Source organism: Myotis yumanensis, unplaced genomic scaffold, assembly GCF_028538775.1.
Source record: "Myotis yumanensis isolate MYYU_CA2020_CCGP unplaced genomic scaffold, mMyoYum1.0.hap1 SCAF_16, whole genome shotgun sequence".
In the NCBI taxonomy this organism is placed as follows: domain Eukaryota; kingdom Metazoa; phylum Chordata; class Mammalia; order Chiroptera; family Vespertilionidae; genus Myotis; species Myotis yumanensis.
In genome coordinates, this window is record NW_027223767.1 from 39,997,607 (window position 1) to 40,013,340 (window position 15,734).

The 15,734-nt window shown below is 45.1% G+C and overlaps 1 long non-coding RNA gene across 1 annotated transcript; it reads right to left on the reverse strand.

The window, feature by feature from the left end:
• Window positions 1–2,517: 2,517 nt before the first annotated feature.
• LOC138993838 (uncharacterized) lies at window positions 2,518–4,638 on the reverse strand. Its single transcript, XR_011468348.1, has 3 exons — window positions 4,530–4,638; window positions 3,605–3,750; window positions 2,518–2,751 (listed from the first exon to the last, which is right to left on the reverse strand). It is a non-coding gene; the product is annotated as an uncharacterized lncRNA (long non-coding RNA).
• Window positions 4,639–15,734: the final 11,096 nt, after the last annotated feature.

Genomic DNA, 15,734 nt, shown 5'->3' on the forward strand with positions numbered 1-15,734 from the left:
TTCTGCACAGCAAAAGAAACCATCAACAAAACAACAAGAAAACCCACCTCGTGGGAAAACATATTTGCCAACGTCATATCTGATAAGGGCTTAATCTCCAAAATTTATAGGGAACTCATACAACTTAACAAAAAGAAGATAAACAATCCAATCAAAAAATGGGCAAAGGATCTAAATAGACACCTCTTTTCAAAAGAGGACATTCAGAAAGCCAAGAGACATATGAAAACATGCTCAAAGTCACTAATCATCCGAGAGATGCAAATCAAAACAACAATGAGGTACCATCTCACACCTGTCAGAATGGCCATCATCAACAAATCAACAAACGACAAGTGCTGGAGAGGATGTGGAGAAAAAGGAACACTTGTGCACTGCTGGTGGGAATGCAGACTGGTGAAGCCACTATGGAAGGCAGTATGGAGGTTCCTCAAAAAATTGGAAATGGAACTCCCATTTGACCCTGTGATCCCACTTCTAGGAATATATCGCAAGAAACCAGAAACACCAATCAGAAAGGATATATGTACCCAGATGTTCATAGCAGCACAATTCACCATAGCTAAGATCTGGAAACAGCCTAAGTGCCCATCAGTAGATGAATGGATTAGAAAACAGTGGTACATCTACACGATGGAATACTATGCTGCTGTTAAAAAGAAGGAACTCCTACCATTTGCAACAGCATGGATGGAACTGGAGAGCATTATGCTAAGTGAAACAAGCCAGTCAATGAAGGAAAAATACCACATGATCTGACTCTTTCATGGATAATTAAGACCACTACAAACTTTTGAACAATAATAAATACAGTGGCAGAGCTGCCTCAAACTGATTGTCGGACTGCAGTGGGAAGGCCAGGGAGGGTTGGAGGACAGGAGGGAGGGGAGTAAGAGATCAACCGAAGGACTTGTATGCACCCATATAACCATAACTAATGGACATAAGACACTGGGGGGTAAGGGAGGGCAGGGGCTTGTCAAGGGCTGGGGGGGGGGGGGGGGGAAGGACACTTATGTAATACCCTTTGTAATACTTTAAGCGAAAAATAAAAAAAATAAAAATAAAAAAAGAGTCCTGGTTTTGCTCAGTGGTTGAGCATCAACCTATGTACCAGCAGGTCACGGTTCAATTCCCATAGGGGCACTTGCGCAGGTTGTGGGCTCAGTCCCCAGTTGGGGGCATGGGGGAGGCAACCAATTGATGATTCTCTCTCATCATTGTTATTTCTATCTCTCTCTCCTACACCCCTCTTCTCTCTGAAACCTTTAATAAAAACAAATTATTTAAAAAGGAGTGTATAGTTGGGCAAGTCATTTAGCTACCTGGACCCTCTGTCTCTTCATCTGTAAAATTTACAAAGAATTCTGCTACTGAGATGGTATTCTAGAGCTGTGGTGAGTGTAAAGTGAGATACTACCTGTGAAAGTGCCTGTGCATGGTGAGTCTTAATTATCCTCCCCTAACATATGTCTCCAAACTCTGGGTGACCACAGAGTCTGACAAATCTGCATGCCAACAGAACCTGTATAGACTTCAGGACTAACTAAAGGGCAGAAACCTAAGTGGACGTTGTAGGATGCCATCCTCAAGTATCTTTGCAGGGGAAGGTCATACCTTGGCATTCAGAATGGCAGATAATAGGTGAAATTGTTTGAGAACATGTTATGGGTGTGCTCATGAGCCCCCAGTAATGACCAAGAGAGACAGAAGCAGGGTGGGATTTGGGGTGTGGATGACCAGCCAGTAAAAGAAGGTATCAAAGCTAATATGCCCTCATTCCAATGCACAGGCTGGTGAGGCCATGGGCCGCCGGGGTTATAAGATGTGTAGATGGCAGGGACAAGCAGGCATGGCAGACCATGGCAGAGGCTACGTGGGGCAATCGAGGTGGAAGAGTGACCAGAGAGCGCTGGGAGATGGAGCTTGTAGGATCAGCTCAGACCATCGCTTTTGTCAGGGCTTCTTTGGGAGACCCAGGCTTATCCTCTGCCTCAGGAAAACTCTGAATCAAAGATTCCAACCACAGAGCCTATGTCCCAACTTATCCTAACACCTAGTCACTCCAGGGAAGCAGCTGGTGCTTCCCAGCCCACACCACTCAAAGCCCCGCATCGCAAGGGCCAGGGGATGCTCTCATAGAGTTAGGCATCCAGTCCTGCTACACGTCGGTGCATTCCCTAGAATAGGGTATCTCCAAATTCTTTTCTGCTCCTACTCCTTCTGAGTCTTGTCCTATTAAAGGCTCCTACTACAGGCCTGTTATGTGCTAGAAGGTCATGTTTTTCTTCACCAAAATCATATTCCCAGAATGCTTGAGAAAATATTATCATGCCCTTTGCCCTGTTTAGAGATGGACATGGAAAAAGGAAAGAAACTAGCTGGCAGACCTTTCCTCTGATCTATCCTGAGTGCTTTGTCTTCATGGGCTCAGTACAGGGCACACAGTCTGTTCTGTTCATCCACAGAGGGTCCACTAGAAAGAATGTCTAAATGGGAAGAATAACACAGTCTCAATAATGCCACAGATAAAATTTATTTTGGACACAAGCTCTTCAGAATCGGCCACTCCAGCACTTTAGGTCTTCATCTTCTGAGACTGCACGTCAAGGGATAGACACATGCCAGGAATGGTGTGTGGAAAATGTTATGCCAAGCACTGGATCCATGATTCATGAGCAATCTTCTGGGGATCGTCTCCAGGCAGGCTTACACCCCCCATTCTTATTCCACAGGATCATAAACACCACCCTTTTAAAATACAAATTTGATCATGACATTTCCTCTGCTCAGAAACCTCCAGCAGTCTACCAAACTCTTTGGCAAGGCAGCTCATTCCTTTCTGGACCCTGGCTTGGATGATCCTCTCCTGAGATGTTGCAACTTCTACTGACCACAATCTCAATCACTTTCCCATCTCCAGCGTAGGACCCACATTTCCCCATCATCTGTACTGCCCTTCCTTACTGTGGCAAACTGTATGCCTCCTTGAAGCTCTTCCTTAAATGTTCCCTACTCTCTGATAATCTTCCCAACCTCCACTAATTCACCAACCCAGGCAAAACCAATAACTCTTCCCGGTGCCTCCACAGACCTTTGTAGAAATTTGTGCAAAGCTATGGTCACCCTGGGTTGTAATTATTTACATAGTTCTGTCTCCATGAACTAGCTGTCTTTAACTTTTTATCTCAACTTCGGCACAATGCCTGACTGACACAGGAGATACTCCCTAATTGGGGTTCTCTTTGCTTTCCCTCTGCCTCCCAGGACCACCCATTTTCTAGGAAGAGTGAAGCCCCCTTGGTGGGGAAGGGGAAGGAGGGTGACAAACCCTGGGTCAATAATGACCTGTGAATCTAGGATCATGGTTACTTGTCTCAACTGAGAGCCCCCTCAGGGACAGAGACAGGGATAGGGCTCCTCTTTGAGGAGAGGGTCTTAGATAATGTAGCCAGGTGTCCTTCTGCCATTCACTTCCAGCCTCTTTCTCTTGGAGTTACCCAGATTCTTATGTGCAGTGGACATGTGAACATCCATTGGCCCCAGGAAAGTCCACTGGGGAGTAGTTAACACCCTTGTCAGCTCTTGACCGATTTAGACTCACCACAAGGATAGCACGTTTGCATTCATGGCCACATCCATTGCTGCAGCATTTTGTGTCAGGAGGACATGTGTCATCTCCTCCGCATCTATCAACACAAGGCCCAACCTTTCCTTTGGGCACCTTGGGGCAGTGTCCAGGTCTGTCTCCTAAAACATAAAACCAGGTATAAAAACTGCTGTTAGAGGTCGACAGGCTCAGTGCTGGCAGGACTCCCACCTCTTTCATTTCTTCCTTTGTACTCCTGGACCCTCCCTCAGCCTCGGCAGCTCCACTCTCACACTGAAGCCCCCATTTTCACAGTCTGGCCCTTAGGAGATTGTTCTCCCAGCTGCAAAGGCTGCCCAGTCCCAGCAGGCAAGAAACCTGCTCTGTCATAAGCCTCTTCTTTCCTCCTTATAAGATATTAGAAACATCTCTGATCCCAGACATCCGTCTTTCCACCTCACACGTACCCCATGTTCATCCCGGAGCTACTCTGTGTTGGATGGAGCCCTACATCCCAGGCACATGTAGAGAGAGCCCCAAATTTAATAAGGCCCAACCTGATCTGATAAGAAGAATTGGGCTCTGGCTGCTGTGGCTCAGTTGGTTGGAGCATCGCCCCATATACTGAAAGTTTTGCAGGTTCAATCCCTACTTGGGGCACATATGGTAGGCAACCAATCTATGTTCTCTCTCATCTCTCTCTCTCTCTCTCTTCGTCTCTCTCTCTCTCAAATCAATAAGCATCTCTCAAGTGAGGACTAAAAAGAATAAGAAGAAGAATGGGAAACACAGGGTGATCACTCCTGAATGTTAAAGAAAGTGTGTCTGATCAATACCAAATCTCCACTCTGCAGCCTGTTCCTGTGCCCCACCATCCCAGGTAAGAAGCTGGGCTCTGAGCCTCCTCTGCTCTCAGGTAGGACACCCTGAGCACACTTACTTTTAGGATCATATTTCTGAGCGAAGGCCATCTCCATCCCCAAGATGACAAAAGCCACTAGGACAAAGACTGTGCCTGTCTTCATGTTGGCCTTTGATGTGAATGCACACACTGAGCCCAGCCCCAATTTATACCCTCAGTGACACCGGAGAGGAGTGGGGGTGGAGCAGTAGAACAGAAATGTACAACATGATCTAGTTAGTTTGTTCTATTTCATAACTGGTTTCTCTATAATTAGGGTATGTTTTCTTGTAGATGCAAATCCAAACAGGAGAGTTCAGGCATTGCTACATCACAACTTGGCACTGGTTTCCCTGGTGTCATTAGAAAAAGCGGCCAAAAAAAAAAAATAATTTTCTGTGTATAACTTAGAATTTCAGAGTAAGAGCTTAAACTATGAAGCTATGTGTTGTTCCACCTGGTGCCTCCTGGAGGTCCCGTTCCAGGAGGCTTCAATGTGCTTCTGGGAGAGATGGTGAACAGGTTGTGCTTTGGAGACCTCCAGGGCTGAGATCCCCAAGTAGGAGTGGATAGAGGACCTCCCCTTCATCACAAAGGTAGGTAGTAAGGTCACTCATCTGAGGAGATGGATGTTCAAAGACCACAAGCTGGCAGGGCCCTTGGGGATGGAGAGACAGGGTCCACTCTTGATGGCTGGTGGTCTCTGAGCCTACCCTTCTCTATACTGAGAGGTCCATAGAGAGAGGCCTGTGTGGGTGAGCTCCAATGAGCTGAACTACAGGAAAAGACTGTTACAGAATTTCAGAGAAGGGGGTATAAAGGTAAAACTCCAATGACTATAGGAATGAAGAGAAAGCCTGCTTTGTCCTTGGGGGTCAGATCTGGGACAAGCACCTCATGAGCATCTGTGGGGAGGCCAGGATGAGGCCCTCTAAGATCACAGGAACACTAAGCGAGCCAAGAGAGGAGGCTTCAGACCGGCCACCTCAGGTAGTTAGCTCACACCCAGCATCTCAGACTGTTTGGATGCTCAAAGGGTACAGCACCCAGGTCCCCTCCGTCTGAAGGAGGGACCAGAGTACCTGAAGAAGACCTGCAGCTCAGTACAGGGTGGAGAACAATTGCCCAAGGCAGCACAGAGCACAACAAAGAGCACAACAAAGAACAAGCCCAAATGCAAATCCGAGGTGTCTGGCCAGATGCCACACTGCTGAGTAGCATGGCCTTGGTGAGTGGATGACGCCAAGGTGCACAGCCCCAAAGAACTTGCAAGAGAACCCTACAGAGCACTCTTGGTAAGGGGAGGACTCCCTAATCCCTCCCTAAAAGGGACTTAGACACAACTACTATCACTTAATTAACACCATCTTTAAAAAAATTTTTCTCATGTGTTTAGTATGTATTTTTCTAAGTTCTTTCTTATACTTTACATACACACATATGTATATGCAAATATGTATCTTCGCTTCAGAAGTGAAGTTATACTGCATGTATCGTTTTGCTTTATTCAATTAACATTTTGTCTTTCTGTGTTTTTTTAAATATATTTTTTTATTGACTGAGCAAGGGAGACGGAGAGATAAACAGAAACATCAACCATGAGAGAGAATCATGAAGCAGCTGCCTCATGCACGCCGCCTACTGGGGATCGAGCCAGCAACCTGGGTATGTGCCCTAACCCGGAATTGAACCTTGACCTCCTGGTTCATAGGTCCATGCTCAACCACTGAGCCACACAGGCTGTGCTTAACATTATGTTTTGGAGAGATTTCCATGTTAGAACCCCCCTTTTAAAACAACGCAATCTAATATTCTATCATATAAGTGATTCATAATTTATTTAAACATATTTCAATTGCTGAACATTTAAGCGGTTTCTCTTTCATTAGCAATTTGCTGTTATATGCATGATATCCTTTGTATATGCTTCTTTGTTTATATATGTCAGTATTTCCCCCTGAATAGATGCCTAAACATGGAAATACAAAGGATATGTTTACTGTAGAGTTGGAAGATATTGCCAAATTGTCCTCCAAAAAGGCTGCACCCATTTACACATCCTCCTGCAGTGAAGGAGGCACCGATTTCCCACAAACTGACCTGATGAATTTGCATTCTTGCTTTCCCAAGTTAAAATTTTAATGCAATATTTCAAGCTGTATATTCCCATATTTCCATTGGGATGTAACCCAGTTGGGAATGCAGGGCAAAGTACTTTCATGGCAGTTATGAAAAAAATTTAATTAGTGGAAATTACATATGAAAATAAGTCTGGTATGTGCTACTCTAGCACATGGAGTTTGCAGGATGAAGCAAGGGTGGTTATGGCCTCTCCTGATTTTGCTGATTCTGCAGTTCAAGAATGGGAGCTGCAAGGTTGCAAAGGAGGCCTCCCTTCAACAACAACAATACTGGGCTCCATTAAGCCTGCGGTTACACACCAGGACCTGTGCCTGTAATCACACCTGTCACCTCACCGAAGCCTCCTAAGCTGTGGGGTCGCTTCCATTGGCAACCACATTTCACAGATGAAGGAACTGAGACTTGAAGGAAGCCCATGCTTTGCAAACACTTCGACCCCATCTCAGACCCACCAATGGGGAACTGCCAATGGGGAAGTTCAGAAAAGCTCCTCAAATGTTTTCATGTACATGAAGTGAGGAACACTTTACCTACCTGAAAAAACCTTTATTTCTGTGAAGAGCTAAACAAAATGTCTCCATAAATAGTTGATTTCTAGTGACATTCACAAAATTGCAAATCTGGCAAGTTCTCATGACATATTACTACTTGATAATATCCAGGTGTCTGCAGCAACCATCACGCATATATAAAAAATTAACTGAGGAACAATATAGAGGTTCCTCTAAAAATTAAATATAGAATTACCACATAATCCAGCAATTCCACTTCTGGGTATATACCCCAAAGATTTGGAAGCAGGATCTCAAAAAGCTATTTGTACACTCATGTTTATAGCAACATGATTCATAAGCTAAACATGGATACAACTAGAGTGTCCACTGACCAATAAATGGATAAGTAACATGTAGTATGTAAATATAAAGGAATATTATTTAGCCTTAAAAGGGAGGACATTCTCCAGTATGCCACAACATGGGTGAACCTTAAGGACATCATGTTAAGTGAAATAAGCCAGTCACAAAAAGACAAATATTGTGTGGTTCCACTTATATGAAGTACTTAGAGTAGTCAATTCATAGAGACAGAAAGTATAAAGGTGGTTGCCAGGAGCTGGTGGGAGGAGAGAATGGGGAGTTATTGTTGAATAGGTATAGGGTTTCAGATTTACAAGATGAAAGGAATTATGGGGATAGGTGGTGGTGATGGCTACACAACAATATGAGTGAGTTTAATGCTTTAGGCTTAAAAATGAGTATGATGGGCCCAGGTTGCAGGCTTGATTCCTATTAGTGGTTGTGCAGGAAGCAGCCAATCAATCATTCTCTCTCATTATAGATGTTTTTATCTCCCTCTCCTCCCTTCTTCTCTCAAATCAAGAAAAATATATTTTTAAAAGATAAATAAATAAATATGGTTATGATGGTAAATTTTGTTATGTGTACTTTAATGCAATAAAAAAACACATTAATAAAGAAGTCTGATTCCAGACATTGGAAATCCGTACATGTCCTCAGCCTACAAAACCTACCCTTCACACATGCAGCCATTGAGCTTTTTTTTTCTATTCTTTTTTTTTTTCAGGCTAGCATGTGATACCTCGAGGGTGCAGCAGCTTCTGTGTTTGGACTCCTAAATTTGCTAGAATTCCATTTTTTCCTGGAATTTCATATTCCAAAGGGTCATTTTCTATCCTTGCCAAATCATTCGAACGCCTAACTGGCTGCACATTTCACCAGACCCGGACAACATTTTTTGAAGATAGGAACTCCAGGAAGGGGTGAGCAATTATCAGAGAAGGCTGACCCTTAAGATAAGTCTTCATCTGAGAAATGGACAAAAACTTATACGTTAGACCTGCTGTTTTGGGGACTGGAATGCACTTATACAACTGAGAGGCAACCATTTCCAGTTCTGGTAAACAGTAAGCACTTGCAAGGAGCCAGCAAGGCAAAGAATATCCCAAGGATTGTGGGTGGATTGGACAAATAATAGATTACGAATGCAAATGGGTTATTTTTAAATTATATGTTGATGCTGTTATATTTAATACCACTTAATTAATTAATTAAAACAATTTTTCCCGAGAGAGGGAGAAAAACATTGACGTGAGAGAGACACATTGATTGGTTGTCTCCGGCACATGCCCTCACTGGGGCTGGAGATCACACTCATTCTGCTAATCAGTAGTGAGCCTGGCATCCCTGTGGCTTTGGGAAACTGGGCCGATGGGGGCACACGCTCACCCCCAGTGAGCCAGGCTGTGAGACCTGGTCTTAGGTTCTGGTATTAGGCTCCAAGGCCTGATGGGAGGAGATCAGACCCCAGGTTTCCTGCTCCCAACTCTTGGATAGAGGATGCTATAACCCCGAATGCACTTATTCTCTGATCCGGAGAGACTGCTTGGAGAATGGGCTCATCTCCTGGGTGATTCCAGAGCTTTTCCCACCTTTGGGGAGGAGAGGAACAGAGACTCTCGGATACAGCTTTGCACAAACACTGACTTCGTGAAGCGTCTGTTTCTTCTCCAGTGGAGTTTCCTTGTTTGAAAGGTGGAGTTTCTTACACAAAATCATCTGAGAGTCTGACCTGCTCCTTTCCAGTTTTTGTTTATTTCCTTCTTTGGGGCGACAGGAATTAAATTCGCTTCATGTAGTGGTGGAAGACGGGAGAGGAGGAGTGGACCCTGAGGCTCTTCTTGCTCATCCCCCTCCCATGAGGTCAGCCGCAGAACAGCGCAGGCAATCACAATCAGTGGTTTTCTGAGCACTTCTGCTATCTGAGGAGTGTCTTATTGTTTATGACATTTTAAAAGGGTCCTTATGAGCCAGTAGGAAATATGAATCTAAAGCCTCACAAATAGGCTGACTAAAGACTACAGGCCTTACAGAGCGAACACACAAGGTCACCAAATGGCCCACAGCCAAGAAGTGGCAAAGCCTAAAGCCAACAGGATGTGTGCCTGTGCCCAGGCCTCAAGACCTCCACCTCCACAGATGCCAGTGCTCCTTACTGACCCAGGGAACTCAGGGAAGGTGCATATCTACACCAACACCTCACCTATTTCCTGGCTACCATTTACTGACACTTGTTATGTGCCAGGCACTGGGTCAGGTGCTTAACACAATCTCATTTAATCCTTAGAAATCTCTGTGAGGCAGGAAATATCACCCCCACTCCCTTTACTATCCCCATTTTTGAATGAGACTCTGAGGTTGTGGGAGTTGGCACAAAACCACTGATCTAGGGAAACTTGGGCCATCGTTTCAATCGGGTCTTTGTGACTTTAAACCGCACTCTGGCCCAGCTGTGGCTCAGTGGTCTACCTATGAACCAGGAGGTCACAGTTCAACTCCCAGACAGGGCATCTGCCTGGGTTATGGAAGGCAGTGAATTGATGATTCTTTCTCATCATTGATATTTCTCTCGCTCTCTCTCTCTCTCTCTCTCTCTCTCTCTCTCTTCTTTCCTCCCTCTCTTAAATCAATAAAATATATTAAAAAACAAAACCAAAAAACTCATTCTGCTGCCCAGTCTCTGTGGAGCTAGCAGCCATGTCCACCCATGAACCAGGGCAAGGACGGCAGCCCCAGGAATAGCGTTCCCCGGTCAGAAGCCCCGTGGCCTCCTGTCTCGGTGCCTCAGGATGGGGCTCTGTGAGTCCTGATTAGGGGAAACAGAGGTGGTTTGGGTGGAAACCTCATTAGGATAGAGCTTACTTGTTCCCACTGGGCCTCTCAGAGAACAGGAACAGATGGGTCTGAGCAGGAAGAAGTGGTCCAGTGGGGAGATTGGCCATGAGAGTAAGTCCAAGTATGGCCAACAGCTATCACACTAGGACACACTTTTTGGTCACTCAATGCAAAGATGCTGGGTGGGGGTTTTCCTTAGAGTTTGAATGGTTTGAAGGAAACTACAGAACGATGTGGATAATGTTCCCTCACAATTACATCATGGAGGGAGGCAGCATGGTGTGCTAGGAAGTGTTCCCGCTTTGTAGGTGAAGAGACCTGTTATTTATTAGCTGCTTGATGTGTGAGGAGCACATAATCTCTTTGAGACCCAGTTTCTAAGTGTTTGCAAGACAAGTATTTATGTTTGCAAAAAGATGTTATGGAGATTAAATGCACTTTTGCATTTACACCTCTAGCTAGTTCTGCCATGTGGGTCATGCACTGGGTGGTGACAGCCAGCAGATGGCGAAATGGAGCTAACACCATGCCAGGCTTTGCTCCTGAACCTGTGCTCAATCTCTGCTTTCCCTGGAGGAGGAGGACTCTGACCTTTAGTGCAAATTGGGACACTGTTAGGTATGACAGCCCTGAGGTCACCATGTACAGTGTAATCCAAGGGACTTAAGAGGGTAGAGAGGAATCAGGCAAGGTGAGCAAGGAAAAAAGCATTTGATTCATTCCTCGGTTTCCTCATCTGTAAGATAGTGGTCCCAACTATAAAGCTCTCAAGATTCAGTAAAATAATGTATTTGAAAAGACCTGGCACAGAGAGGTTGCCGAATATGTGCTTTTCTCTCTCTTCCCCCTCTGGGGGATGCCGACTCATTGCAAAGGATTATTGAAGCTTTCCTTAAGAACAAGTAAACATTTCATAAACACAATTGAAGTTGTTTTTAAAATGTGTGTGATTTAGAAGTGAAAACTCATATAAAGTTATGATTGTTGCCAAATAGTGAAAAGTTAAATTATATTCAGTATTTTACAGTTTATCAAACTTTTGTGTAAAAAATACCTTCCTGGACAGGCCTGGATGGAAGGAAGTGAAGATTTACCTATTTGGAGGTGTTGGGGGATTGGGTGAAAGAGGTGAATGGATTAGAAGTACAAATTGGTAGTTAAAGAATAGCCACAGGGATATAAAGTACAGCATAGAGAAAATAGTCAATAATCTCTCTATATAAAAGGCTAACATGCAAAGTGTCCCCTTGGGAGTTCGACCATGATACCAGAAGTTAGATCGCTCACTATAACATGCGCTGACAACCAGGGGGTGGCATGGAACATGGTAGACGACCTGCGGTGGGCAGTAGCGGGGCAGGCTGAGGGAAGGAGGTGGCGGGGAGGCAGGGAACCTGATTGCTGGCCAGGCCTACAGACCCTACATGTGCATTTTGTGCACCAGGCCTCTAGTCCTATGTAATAAAAGATAAACATGCAAATTAACTGTCCCCCGTTATGCTTAAGCCACGCCCACCATCCACGCCCACCAGCCAAACAGGAGCAAGCATGCAAGTTAACCCAACTAAGATGGCGGCAGCCACAAAGCTGGAGCTAGCAGGAGGCCTGGGTTGCCTCCAGTAATGGAGGAAACCAAGCCTCCCACCTGCCCTATCCGGCCTTGGGCTCTGCTCAAGGCTACAAAGTTTCAATTATAGAAGATAAATAAATCCCAGATACCTGTTTCCAGCACACCTGGACTCCACTCAAGGCTACAAAGTTTCAATTATAGAAGATAAATAAATCCCAGAAAAAAAGGAGAGGCTGGGAGCTTGGGTCGCTGGGGGGTGTGGCCAGCCTGAAAACGGCCATCAGCCCCTCCCCAGGCTGGCCAGGCACCCCAGCGGGACTCCCCCCTGACCCTCAAGGGGCTGTGGGCAGCCTGAAAACGGCCCTCAGCCCTTCACTCAGGCTGGCCAGGCACCCCAGAAGGGACCCCCACCCTGAAGGGGGTTTGGCCAGCCTGAAAACAGCCCTCAGCCCCTCTCCCAGGCTGGCCAGGCACCCCAGCAGGACCCCCTCACGCTGAAGGAGCTGTGGCCAGCCTTCAAACAGCCATCAGCCCCTCACTCAGGCTGGCTAGACACCCCAGCGGGAACCCCACCCTGATCTGGGACACCCTTCAGGGCAAACCAGCCAGCCCCCACCCGTGCAGCAGGCCTCTATCCTATATAATAAAAGGCTAATATGCAAATTGACCCTAACAGCAGAATGACTGGGAATGACTGGTCACTATGACACACACTGACCACCAGGGGGCAGATGCTCAATGCAGGAACTGCCCCCTGGTGGTCAGTGCACTCCCACAGGAGGAGCTCTGCTCAGCCAAAAGCCAGGCTGATGGCTGCCAGCACAGCAGTGGTGGCGGGAGCCTCTCCCGCCTCCTCAGCAGCGCTAAGGATATCCGACTGCAGCTTAGGCCTGCTCCCTGCTGACAAGTGGACATCCCCCAAGGGCTCCCAGGCTGCCAAAGGGATGTCTGACTGCCAGCTTAGGCCCGATCCCCCGGAAAGCGGGCCTACGTCAGCAGGTGGACATCCCCTGAAGGGTCCCAGACTGCGAGAGGGCACAGGCCGGGCTGAGGGACCTCCCCCACCACCCCATTGCACAAATTTTTGTGCACAGGGTCTCTAGTCTATATATATAAAAAGCCTAAGCGACCAGACAACCGAATGACCATTCGCTATGACACGCACTGACCACCAAGGGGCAGATACTCTATGCAGGAGCAGCCCCCTGGTGGTCAGTGCACTCCCACAGCGGGAGCACCATTCATACCCCAGGGGCCCACCAGCCCTGCGGCAGCCACTCACTCCCTCAGTTGTCCTGTAGGTCCATTCTCCAGAGAACAGCCAGGCACCGATGGACCAGTGACACCAGCAGGATCCTGACAGCACTGCCAGCCTCCAGGAAGTCGGCTTGGGGCACCTTGGCCACTTCCCCTCCCTAGAAGCTCCGCAAGGGAGAAATGATATAAAAGCGGCTGCCAGGTGGCTCCAGACAACCAACAGAACGTCAAGGGGGGAGAGTTGTGGAGGACAGATCCTGATCCTGGGCCAGCAAGGGTGTCCCTCCACCCACCTGGAGGACCCGATCACATCCAGGCCCCTGCCCCCTCCTCAGGACGGGTGTCAGATGCAGGGCTCATGGTTTGCAAGGCCCACTGCAGCAGCACAAGCCTCTCTAGATTGGGACTGACTGGGAGAGAGACTGTGGCAGGCACAGCGGGGCTGGGATGAGCAGGAGTGGCAGGTGGCATTGGACTGCTGGCTTTGGCCCGATTCCCACAGGTCATGCAGAGAAACCCCACCGGTGCACCAGGCCTCTAGTATTATAATAACTATGTGTGGTGACAGCTGGGTTCTGAAAATATCAGGGGGAACACTTTGTAAAGTATATGATTGTCCAGTTACTATGCTGTGCACTTGAACCCAATGTACAATAATACCGAAAGTAAAATTTAATTTTAAAATTAAAAATAAGGAAATTGAAATTTAAAAAAGACTTACCTATTTGAATCATGGGGGAGCAGAAGTGACCACAGCTCTCCCTGATGCACTGTTCTCCTTGCCCTCAGTCCCTGCCTGCTCTGCATTGGTGCTCGCAGATGCCTGAGGAGAGGAAAGACTAGTTAAAAGCTCTTAAGTCTTACACTTGAAGAAGAAAATTTCAAATGCCTTTACAGTATCATCCCAAAACCCATCAATTACCTAAGTATAAATCTAACAAATTATATTCAGAAAACTACATTATATTACTAAGAGAAAATTTGAAAAGATCTTAATAAATGGAATCATATACGGTGTTCATGGATTAGAAGATTCACAGTCATGAAGATATGAGTTTTCCCGAAATTGAAATTTACTGCAGTTCCAATGAAAATCTTAGACGGATTTTTAAATGAAAATTTATAAACTAATACTAAAACTTATATGAAAGTTCTAAAAATCAAGAATAATCAGGACAATTTTTCCTGTTTTTTTTCAGTTACAGTTGACATACAATATTGTATTAGTTTCAGATGTACAACATCGTGATTAGACATTTATATAACTTATAAAGTGCTCACACTGAATCAAGACAATCTAATGGAACAAAGTTGTTGGGGTTGGGGGGGCAGAGAAGGGGTGGAAGAAAAAGATGAAATTAGCTAATTTTGTTATGATTATTACTCATAGTAGTTCACTTATAGATAATCATCCACAAAAAAAAGAAGGGAGCAAAGGTAATACTTAAAGGTGTTAGTATAAGATAACTATTACAAAAAATATATAAACCTTTCTAAATAGAAAACATATAGTAAGAGAGAAAGGGAGACAGATTACACCAATAATATAGGTTACACAGTGAAAGATCATCTAGCTAATAAAGAGGAAATAAAACTACAACAGTAAAAAGGTATAATAAATCACCCCATTAAAAGGAGTTCTTATCTTTTATTTTTTTTATTTTTTTTGCTCTATGCAACAATAACTAAAAGAATGGTTTATTTTTTTAAGTCTTACAGTGCTATAAAAGAAGCATAAATGCTACGGCTGGAAGAATTTATCAAGTTAAGCTGAAGAGCGTATAATATTCTTTTTTTAAAAATATATTTTATTGATTTTTTACAGAGAGGAAGGGAGAGAGAGATAGAGAGTTAGAAACATCAATGAGAGAGAAACATCGACCAGCTGCCTCCTGCACATCTCCTACCAGGGATGTGCCCGCAACCGAGGTACATGCCCTTGACCAGAATCGAACCTGGGACCTTTCAGTCCGCAGGCCAACGCTCTATCCACTGAGCCAAACCGGTTTTGACGCGTATAATATTCTTTATCAAATGAAGAACTTTGAGACTGACATTGCTAAACTACCTTTAAATTGGCTGGCTGGATATGTGATTGGACTGCCTAGCTCTAACATTCCAAGTGAATACATTTATCTGGTTATAACCTAAAAATCTGAAAACAAAATGTTTCAAAGATAGTCTGAAGAATGACCTTTAAAAATCATCTATACTTAACAATATAATACATTTTAGGACCACACCAAGCAAATGGGTAAGGGTTAACACAGTTAAAGAAAAATCATTCTAAACAGGTACTCTTCTATCAAATGCAACTGCTAATGACCCTACCACCAATAGTAATAAAAATAATGGTGTTTCTAATAGTTAACCAGAAGTGCCAGTACTGCGTGTGTAGACTGGGATGATGACTACATTAATACTTTGGATTTTCCCATACCAGAAGAGGTCCTTTACAATTCAGGATTTCATAAACCCCCACACACAATGGGCTAAGGCAACTTCTCATACTCTGGGAAAGGACTACCTGCAGCTACCTATCTTCTTACCTAATAATAGACAAACATGTAAATTAACCATCCC